Here is a 10,185-nt window from a genome sequence, read left to right as displayed (position 1 = left end):
ATAAACATACACTCATCGAGTGAAAACCACTCTGCACACCAAACGTCTTTGGCGTGCAGGGTCGTTTTCACTTGATGAGTGTATGTTTATTGTGAAAGCCTAAAGCATTAAAGATAAACTGGGTGCTTATGGAGAAAATGGTTCGGAAAAAAAACATATATATATAAAAACTATTTTACAGGCAGAATGAGGAAAATGGGTAAAAAAAAAAAAGGCCATCTGGGCCGGTGATGTCACAGGGTGAGCGGTCATCTCTCCGCCACAGCCCAGTAGCAGGGTGGTCGTCAGTCGGTTAGTTTCAGGGCTGTTTAGGATGGTGAAGTAGCCTACTGTGTTTGTGCAGGTTGCACAAACTCTAGCATTTAAGAAAAAAAGATAAAGAAATGAAATAAAATCAATAACACAACTGAGGCCATGGGCTGGCGGCGAGAAGCGGGATGGGAGGGGAAGCTGAACCTCTCGATGTGCGCAAATTGCGCCCGATCGCTCCCTCAGAGGACGCACACACACACACACACACACACACACACGCATGCATGCAGGCATGCATGCACGCACGCGCCTAGGCGCGCACGAACATTTATCTTTTTATAGATCTTATATTTTTGTATAGCCTGTGTATTTTATGATATATATGATGGTGGTGGGTGGCCTGCGTTGCGATTGGAGGTGCCGCAGTGGGGACGGCCGCAGTGCAGAGCGCTCTGCTTGCAAGTCTCCAAGTAGGGGGCGGAATTCCGAGTTTATTCTCGAAAGACAGGGGTACTTTTTTTCCATCACGCTAATACGCTCTAGAGTGGCGTAAAAGTCTCAATATTCCAATTTTACTGTTCGGACTGAGGTCGCATCGCAAAACATCAGACCTGCGTCCGATTTCGGACGACATATGAAAGTGGCCCAGTTCCGATTCCATGTGATTTGTGCTGTTCACACCGTCATGGAAAAAAACAAATCTGATGCACATATGACCCCAAAAAAAAAAATCGGATTGGGGCCACATCTGCCTGCAGTGCGAACGTAGCCTTAGTTATGTTTACGTTGTCCTTTTCCTACAAGTCGCAAACGAACGGAAATAAATCCAAATCTCAAACAAAAACGCGCTACGGGTGTCTCCCCGCCTCTGTTCTACTTGCCCCGTCGCCGCTCACTGCAGCGCCGGCTCCGCCCCGTCTCCCCCCTGTGACGTCACGTTCCAGTTTGCGGGCACTGTTCGGTTCTTTAGGTGGGCGCGGCTAATGGCATTACAAAAATGAGTCCGGCTGTAACTCTAAGTAAAATTCAAAGTAGAAATTCTAACCGATTTGGCCACACATGAATCCACTGGGCATGCCGACCTGCCCTCCACGGCTCATGTGAGTTGCATCATAACATTATGTGTAACGTTATAACACGGCCTGCGTGGACGGCATCTGAGAGACGCTGACAAGTGCTAGTTGGCCAGCTTTCTGCTGCCTGTGCACGGGGTGCATCTGGAGTGCACTCTGTGTATAATTGGCAATTGGAGCCCATTTGTTGTGCTGACTCCTTTCAAACAAAAAACACACGTTCCTGTGAAAAGTAAATGAAGCCCGGAAAAAAAACCCCAACAGAAATAAGGCTCGTCGCTTTGATGAACCGCCATTATTAGTCTGTTCCTTGCGCTTCGCAGTCAGGTGGGAACGGTGTGCATATTTACATAAATAACGACTGTAACTTCCTGTCTGAATGCACAGGGAAGAGTGTAATTGGAGCAATAAGCTCAGCTGCGATATGTCACTGGAATTTTAATATGACGGGTGTGTTTGTGTGTGTGTGTGTGTGTGTGTGTGTGTGTGTGTGTGGGTGTGTGCGCATGCCTGTAAGTGTGGGTGAACGTTATCCCAAGATATCTCGCTCACAGATGGCAAACAGACACAGAATTCCGCGGGTCTTATACGGCGCCTCATCAATGCGATAGGAACATGTGTTTTCCTTGTTTCCCCCAAGGACGGACAGCCACAGCTGCTTGTCGGGGTGACGAATCACATTTCAGACAAATGACGCGTTGACTCATACAGACAGACAAACCACAGGCGCTTTACCTTCACCTCGTGAAGGTAAAGGTAAAGTCCCCAACTTCAACGCTTTGTTTGATTTACCTTTACCTTAGCATCATTTTATGAAAATAGATATAAATGAAAATAAATATAATTAATAATAAAAAGGACAATTAAGTAATATTAAAAACAAATGATAAAGATTATAATATTATTTTATTTTATTGTATTAATGTATTATTTTATTTTATTAAAGCACTAAAAACATATGTATTCAATAAAAAAACATGATATTCAAAATGAGTACTACTTTTAAAAATTGGCTCTTATTTACTTAAAGTAGATTTGTGTTTACCACATTATTTAAGCATAACTGTCGTGGCGACAGCAAAATCTCTCATTTAATTTGTAACACATTCCTTCAGGACTTTCCCTGCCTTCATTATTTTAGGAACAATTGATGAAGTAAATAAAGCGATAATGCTTACCCTCCAGCCCCGGGATGTGTCAGTGTAGTGATACAAAATGGCCTTTGTGTTTACTCGATGTGTCAGGGACATTTATGTATCGGGGACCTTTGTTCATGGCCAAAATAACCACTTCAAGTGCCTGGTGCTATTTTTTACATCGAGCATTGTGACCCTGCTCGGAGGAGTTGCAATCGTAGGAGATCAGTTGAGCTGCACGCCGACGGTTCGTCAAAGGTTTGCGCAGCACATCCGTGTAAGTCAGAGAATTTACGAGAACTTTAACACAAGGAGCACTCTCCATTTTTAGATCTTATTTGTAAAGATCCTATGAATATAATGACAGCTATTCTGTGCACCTTAATATGCGCCACACAGATGTGGTTGCAGTAGTATAAAGTCAAATTTAGCCCCATTGAAAAACCACCACTTTTTTTTGGTTTGTTTTCACCGGGGCGAAGGTAAACTTTGACGCTCAACTTCTTTGGAGCTGTGGAAGCTTTTTTTTTTTTTTTCTTTTTTCCTTTCCCAGTTTTCCAATTACAATGGATGCATTTGATCTGGCATCCCATCGTATATTCCCTCATACAATACCTTTTTTTGTTTTGGCACCGCGACCAGCTCCTCCATTTTTCCGAGCCGCTCGGCCATTTATTTCACCGCTTCCTTCCCTCCAGCTGAGCCCATCGGCGCAGTGACCCCATCTTGGCCCAAACCCGCAGACCAGTGGTCTCCCTGCGTGTCGAAGAGAGGAGATGAGACAGCGCTTTTATTAAAACTCTGTTTCGCTGTTTCTATCAAGCCGGGAGATAAGGTGGGCCGGGCCGAGCCAGAGCTCTTTTGTCATCCCCAACATTACTCCCTAATTGGCTCCCATAGGTGCAAGGGGGGCTGCTGCGAGAGTGCTGGGGAAGGGTTTCAAACCCCGAGTCTGTCCCGGAGCCTCGGCTGCAGACTGTACGAGGGACGTTCACAAGCACATACCGAGACACGTGCACATCCTCGTGCACTTGGGAAAACGACAGCAATAATCCCTCACACACGCACGTGCACAGTACACACACACGCAGTACACACAAACACACACACACACACTCTTTATCCCTGTCTTTGTCGCTATAAATTATTGATCTGATGAAATCCTGAACGTTAAAAGGGAATACAACAGACATGGAATGAAACCAAACGCTTCCCCAAAAAACACGTTTTCGGTGCTGCACTCCGGCGATGAAAGCGGCCCGGGAGATCTTCGTGTCCTGTCGGTAATTTCGGGAGATGTGGTTCAAGAAGCCCGCCGTGCCACCTGTGAGACCACCAACGCGCAAAATGTGATCTTGCTTAGATCTTTTCGATATCTTTTTGGATACCTTATCTTTAATAAATATGGACTCGGTGTCTCTTCAAATTTTGCTCATTTTTAATGACTGCACCCCACCATGTTTGAGATATTAGAGATGCGTGAAATGTTACACTATGTATTACACGATTGTACAACGCGTGCTACTTAAAAACAAACCAAAACTTAAACACCAATGGGTATTGTTATCTTGTACTTATAACTTTACTCATTTTGCCTTTTTGTTCCGTCCCTTCACTTTGAAAAGAGAGCGGATGTATGAAAGCTAAAAAAATGGTATTGAGATACAACAGATACACTAATTTAAATACATCCAATATGATCAAACTCTCACATTAGCAGGCCACGCCCTTCGTCGGAAACATTTTGTGAGACCATTCCCTCTCAGTTCTGGCGATGAGAGTGATTATGAATAAAACTATAGAAAAAACATAACATTAGTCATTTTTGACAGAGATATTTTTTTAGCATTGTTTGAATTTGTGGCAAATTTGCGGCGCCGTCGAGTTGTCCGACAGAACTAGCTCCGTAAGCTACACACCATTATAACTTGAGGTTTTTTAAAAATGCCTTGTTCAAGGTTTGTAGACAAAAAAAAAAGTCAGGACTGATTGACTGCTTTATTCTTTCCATCTGTCTTTAGGTACAAAGCTGTCATATTCGTCAATTAATTTCTAACTTAAATATTTGCCTTCACAGCAAACAGCCAGAACCAGGCTCATCACCACCCAGCTGAGCTGATTTGCTGTTCTTCCATCTAACTGTGGCGAATATTCTTCCCCGTGTTAACTGTGTGACGCTCCCTTTTGCCTCAAACCTCAAAACCTCTCGTAATCTCCCCTAGCTGTACCCCCCGCCCCCCTCCCCCCGATCCCTAACTGGTCTTAATGCCCTCCTTGTTCCTCTTTCCTGGCTGTGGACAGTATCCACCTCCTGCACAGACTGTTTGATAAACAAGAAAAAAACGAGAGAGAAATCAAATAAAACCGTGGTTTTAGATTTTGGTTGGCGGTCCAAAAAAGGTTTCAGGTAAGTCACTAGGACATTCTAACATTCATGTCCAGTTGTGAGTGTTGCATCAATTTAACTCTGTGTTCATAAGACAAATTCAATGAGTTGACAGTTCAGTTCATTTTAACCGAGCAAATAATACTCGGGGAATGTCTGTTAGAGTTGCAGGTGATGACGTACTTCAAAATGATGTCGCGCGGAATGACGCTGATGAATGATGATTAAAAACTATTTGATGATGCAATGGCCCTTTACCGCTTCACCAGCGTTTCAACTGCTTCAGCGAAGCCTGGTTTCTCTGAAAATGCACGAAAAAATGAAAGCGCCTCTGAGTCTCATTGGCTCTTTCCCTAGTGATGTGCCCACCATCAAATCAGAGAATTCTTGCCAGTAAAGGGCTTTGTTCCGACTCGTTTCAATAGTAGGAGACCTGTCGCGTTCTGTTCAAAAGTGCTTTCTTATTTCACCTAAACAGTCGCTCAAAACTACTGTCCCGGACTATCTGGGCCAAGAAACGGGCCAGGCATTCATTTCAGATCTCCATTTTGCTGATAACATTTTGGATTTGCCATTCCCTCAAACTCTACTGGTGCAGACAATGGAGCTCAGTGATTGGGTAATTATTGATGGAATTCTCTCCAATACTTGAAATTGACTCATCTCCTAAAGCTTGCATGTAGTGTGCATGCACCGTTGTGCACCTTTGACCATTTCTTTAGGAATCACCACTTTCTTCAATATTTACGCTAACTGTATGTGCCGATAATGTACCGATTATCGATCGATAATGATATTAAATGTTTGACGCTCATCCAAGGCTTGGAAATAGCCCAAAAGATTTTTGCTTCCAGAACCCCTATCACTAGGCCCGCATTTCAGTTCTATCCTTCAACTGGTTTGCAATGGCCGACACCACTGGTCCAGGTTTGCGAGAAACCCTCGGGGAGAAATCAATAAGGTAAAGGTAAAAAAGACGCAGAGGAGGAGTTTGACATGGGTGTACAACTGCAGTCTGAGATTTGGCCACTTCAAGAAATGGTTATTTTATCCACCTGGACCATGGAGGCTGGCCACATATTGTAATTTCGACTGACACCTTCACCATGGTCGGAGATGCTTTCCATGTGCATGGCGTCCTACTCCTCCCTGAAAGCTAGTGGAGGAACCTTTGGAACTCTGATGACCTCAATTTTCAGCGATCCCTAAGAGCGATCCTCAGATGTTCGACACAAATGGGGCGCCAGGTTTACATCCTGTCGGCTGCGTGGAACATTTTCACAGACGTGTCATTGCAGCTGTAGGTAATACATTTATAATGGCTCTGTTTGATTTAGGTGTGCCGGTGAGGAAGCATTGTCAGAAGTCATTAGTCATGTCAGCGCTGGCTCGGCGGCACACCGATGACAGGGCTGGGGAAAAGGGTCCAATGAATAGCTGCTTCCTACTATGGGATCCAGCACTATTACCCAAGATTTGCTATATGCGGAGGAAAAAATGCTCTATATATATAGAAATACTATAAATATATAATACATTATATAATACTAGGTATAAAGTAGACATGTTTGTTGCTGAGATGGATTCATAAAGATTTTTGAAGGAGCTTTTCTGAGTTCGCCACACCCTCATCTGACATAAGCACTCTAATGGCAAAGATTCAGCAATATAACGCCTCATCATACTCCCATTCTTCAGACAACACTGCATGCATGCTGTATCTGTGTCATACTGTACGTCCGACCTGTTAACGTACAGTATGTAAAACCACAAATGTTTCAATTTTCCCTGGCCTTTTGGAAAGCCTTTGTGCGCTATATTATTTACACATATGCAATCTCAAGGATGTACTATCTTTGTCAACGATAACCGTCACCTAACAGATTATTTTGTACAAATGGAAATTATAATAAGCATTTCTGTTGTTGATTGCTACACTACATTCATTTCAAAATTTGTAATGTAAAAACACGTGAAATCGTTTTCTTTGACTTTGACTGATTTTAACCTCTACTACTGTAAAAAAAGAGCTAGGAGAGGCAGACCCATGGGTGCCAACGTTATTCCACAGGAGAATTGGGATAAAAGTGCACACCTTCGAGAGCTACCTGCACAGCTATGGCTGAATCTGTTGAATAAAAATGTAGAACAGCGCTTTCATTCTATTCAAAAAGCCTATTACCCTTCAACCAACAATCCACATTACAGTGGTACCTTGATTTACGAGCGCACTAACATACGAGTTTTCTGAGTTACGAGCCGTCGTTCCGTCGATTTTTTTGTATTGATTTGCGAGCAAAAATGTGAGTGAGGAGGAGCAGGCTTCAGGTACGCCGCGGGTGGGCGTGGCGAGCGAATGCGGCCACATCCCGCGTCCCAATCCTTCACTTGGCGTGGTTACCTGAGCGTGGAAGCATCTCTTTTGTGTTTTGTGCTCGCGATTTAGGCTTTTTGTGCAGTTATTTTGCCAAATTTTTTTTCAAAAACCATGGGTCTGAAAAAAGCAAGTGCTGAGAAGAAGAAGGGGATGATCTCCATTGACTTAAAGCGCAAAATCATAGAAAAACATGAGGGAGGTGTGCGTGTGATTGGAATTGGCGAGGCAGTACGAGCGTAGTACTTCTACGATATGTACCATACTGAAGCAGAAGGAGACGATAAAGGGTACTACGCCAGCCAAGGGCGTTAAAATAATGTCAACGCTATGGACCGCTGTCCATGAAAAGATGGAGAATATGCTGTTGGTGTGGTTGACGGAGAAGCAGCTCGCAGGAGATAGCGTGACGGAGGGCATCATCTGTGAGAAGGCAGAAATGATCTACACATTCTCTCTTATTATGTTTTATTATGTTTTTATACAATATTTGTTATTTATAAATACATTTTTCTTATTTAAAAACACGTAACAAAAAAAAATTGGGTTTTTTTGGGGGGGGGCTGGAACGGATTAATGGCATTTCAATTCATTTCAATGGGGAAAATTGATTTGCTATGCGAGCAGATTGAATTAGGAGCTCTGTCATGGCACGAATTAAACTCGTAAGTCAAAGTACCACTCTATAAGCAAAATATGTAAGTCATGTCTAATGGGAAACATTATCCAGCACAGGAATTATTGAGCCTTTCAGCATTCAACATGCATTTCAGATTAAACAGCAAAAGTTGGTGAAGTTTGATAGAAAGGTTGCTAAATTCTTTGTTATGGAAATGTTCACATGCTCACCTTTATAAATGCCACATGTTCTAAATCCCCATGCATGCTGTATACACAGCACTTCTTATTTACATATGTAACTCCTGTAATCCATCCAATCATCGCTGTGTTCTCTTACAGAAGTCTCCAATGGGGCAGAGCAGGCAGGAACATTCCAAGAGATGAGAAGACGGCATCTGAGAATGGCTGAGCAGCCCTGGCTCCAACATCCAAATGTCAATTTCACTAAATAATAGACGCCAAGAACAAAAAGATGAACTTGGATGCGGGAAGGGAATATTTGTTCCTGAAGGAGTTTGTATCAGCCAGCCCTGGGCGCCACAATCAAGAAAAAGAGAAAAAGGGATAAGGGATCATCCACACATCCACACAGCCAAAACCCAGTCGGGTGCACAGATGGCGCAACACCAACATTTTTGTGCTCTCTTTTTGAAGTTTCACTATTTCTTTCTCTTTCCTTGTTTCACAGCAAACACGATTGGTTTTTGACGAACTGTATATATATATATATATATATATATATATATATATATATATATATAATTTTTTTTTGCCGCTTCAAGAAAGATGTCTTTCTGAAGTTTAAAAAAGACGTCGTAATCAGCCCATTGATTAATCAGAAGCCGTCAAAGCCTCGTGCGTGCCGCTGCCAGCTTCCTTCCAAGCAGAGCAGACACTGGAAGTCGCAGGATCAGGCAGCGATGTATGTGATATTATTTGTATTTTTCATCAGCGATGAATTGTGTACAAACACAGCATCTAGGCGTGGGATTAACAGTCTGGCAAACTGTGTGACCTTACCAGAATAAAATAAAACAAAAAAACCCCGCATTAAATCACGATCATCCACGACTTCCTCAAGTTTGTATATTCAAAAGCGTTTAGGCGCAGGTTTAACCGACTTTGGTGTGTAGGTCACAATTTCTGATGAGGCACCTGTCACAATATATGACCTTGCTGTAATCATAATAAACCTCATCCTAGAGCAACAAAATCTGCCATGGTGACCGACCTCCCTTTCACCTCTGTATACAAGGTACAAACAAGCATTTAGCTGTGGTGTTTAATAAATGTCGCTCTGCCTCTTGGCAGCCCCACTACACCCCATGTGCCATATTGTGTCGGAGAATAATCTCATGTTCATTGTTGTCGACCGACCTCATCTATTTGCCCATTCATTACTCATTGCTTCATTCATTGAGAATTACATAAACGGCATATTATTATGGGCAAAAGTCTTTATTTCTTTGCAAGTGACAAATTACTAAACAGAGAAGAATTCAGGACTTATTAAGGATTCGGGTTATTCGTCTGATATATTCTTAATGGGATTTAGAATCCTTGATTCGTGAGTTGCTGCCCAGATTATAAATGGGCCGTGTGTAATTCAATCCATTGTGGCTAATTAATACCATTAAGTCTGCTAAATTGTGTTGAAACATTCAGCACATATACATAACAATGTCTGGTTCTAGTGAAAAGTCTGCAGTTTCTTTGTGTCATTGGAGTGACCTTTCCCTTTGTCCCATCGATATGACACTCTATGTACTATCAGCAGAGGAATGGGATATTATTTAGGGAACCTTACAAATTGTATAATCTAAATCTCCATCTCTCTAACAACGCAATCTATTAACTGTATCTTTATTGCACATTCACGGGCTGGAGATTAATTCACTCTCTGGTATAACAATGCTTCATTATGCAGCCTTCAGAGCAGTTCCATCTCAGGTAGAGATTCATGCAAAGGAGCTGGTGGTAGACCTCTGACGGAGCAGCAAGTCCCTAAATCCCTGTTCAGCCCACCATTCAGGGCTCGGAGGTGGAGATGGTGGACTCCTACATGTTCCTGGGAGTACAGATCAACGATAAACTGGACTGGACCCACATCACCGAGGCCCTCTACAGGAAAGGACAGAGCAGGTGGCTTTTCCTGAGGAGGCTCAGCTCCTTCAACGTGTGCACGTGTGCGGACAATCTACCAGTCGGTGGTAGCCAGTACACTCTTCTTTTGCCATTCTGTAGATGGTGGCGTCAAGGTGGGCGATGCCCACACACTTAACAAGCAGGTGAGGAAGGCCAGCGCTGTTGACTGGCTCGTACCGGACAGTTGGTGGCAGAGAG

Source organism: Zeus faber (genome assembly GCF_960531495.2).
Source record: "Zeus faber genome assembly, chromosome: 14".
In the NCBI taxonomy this organism is placed as follows: domain Eukaryota; kingdom Metazoa; phylum Chordata; class Actinopteri; order Zeiformes; family Zeidae; genus Zeus; species Zeus faber.
This window is presented reverse-complemented; position numbering follows the sequence as displayed.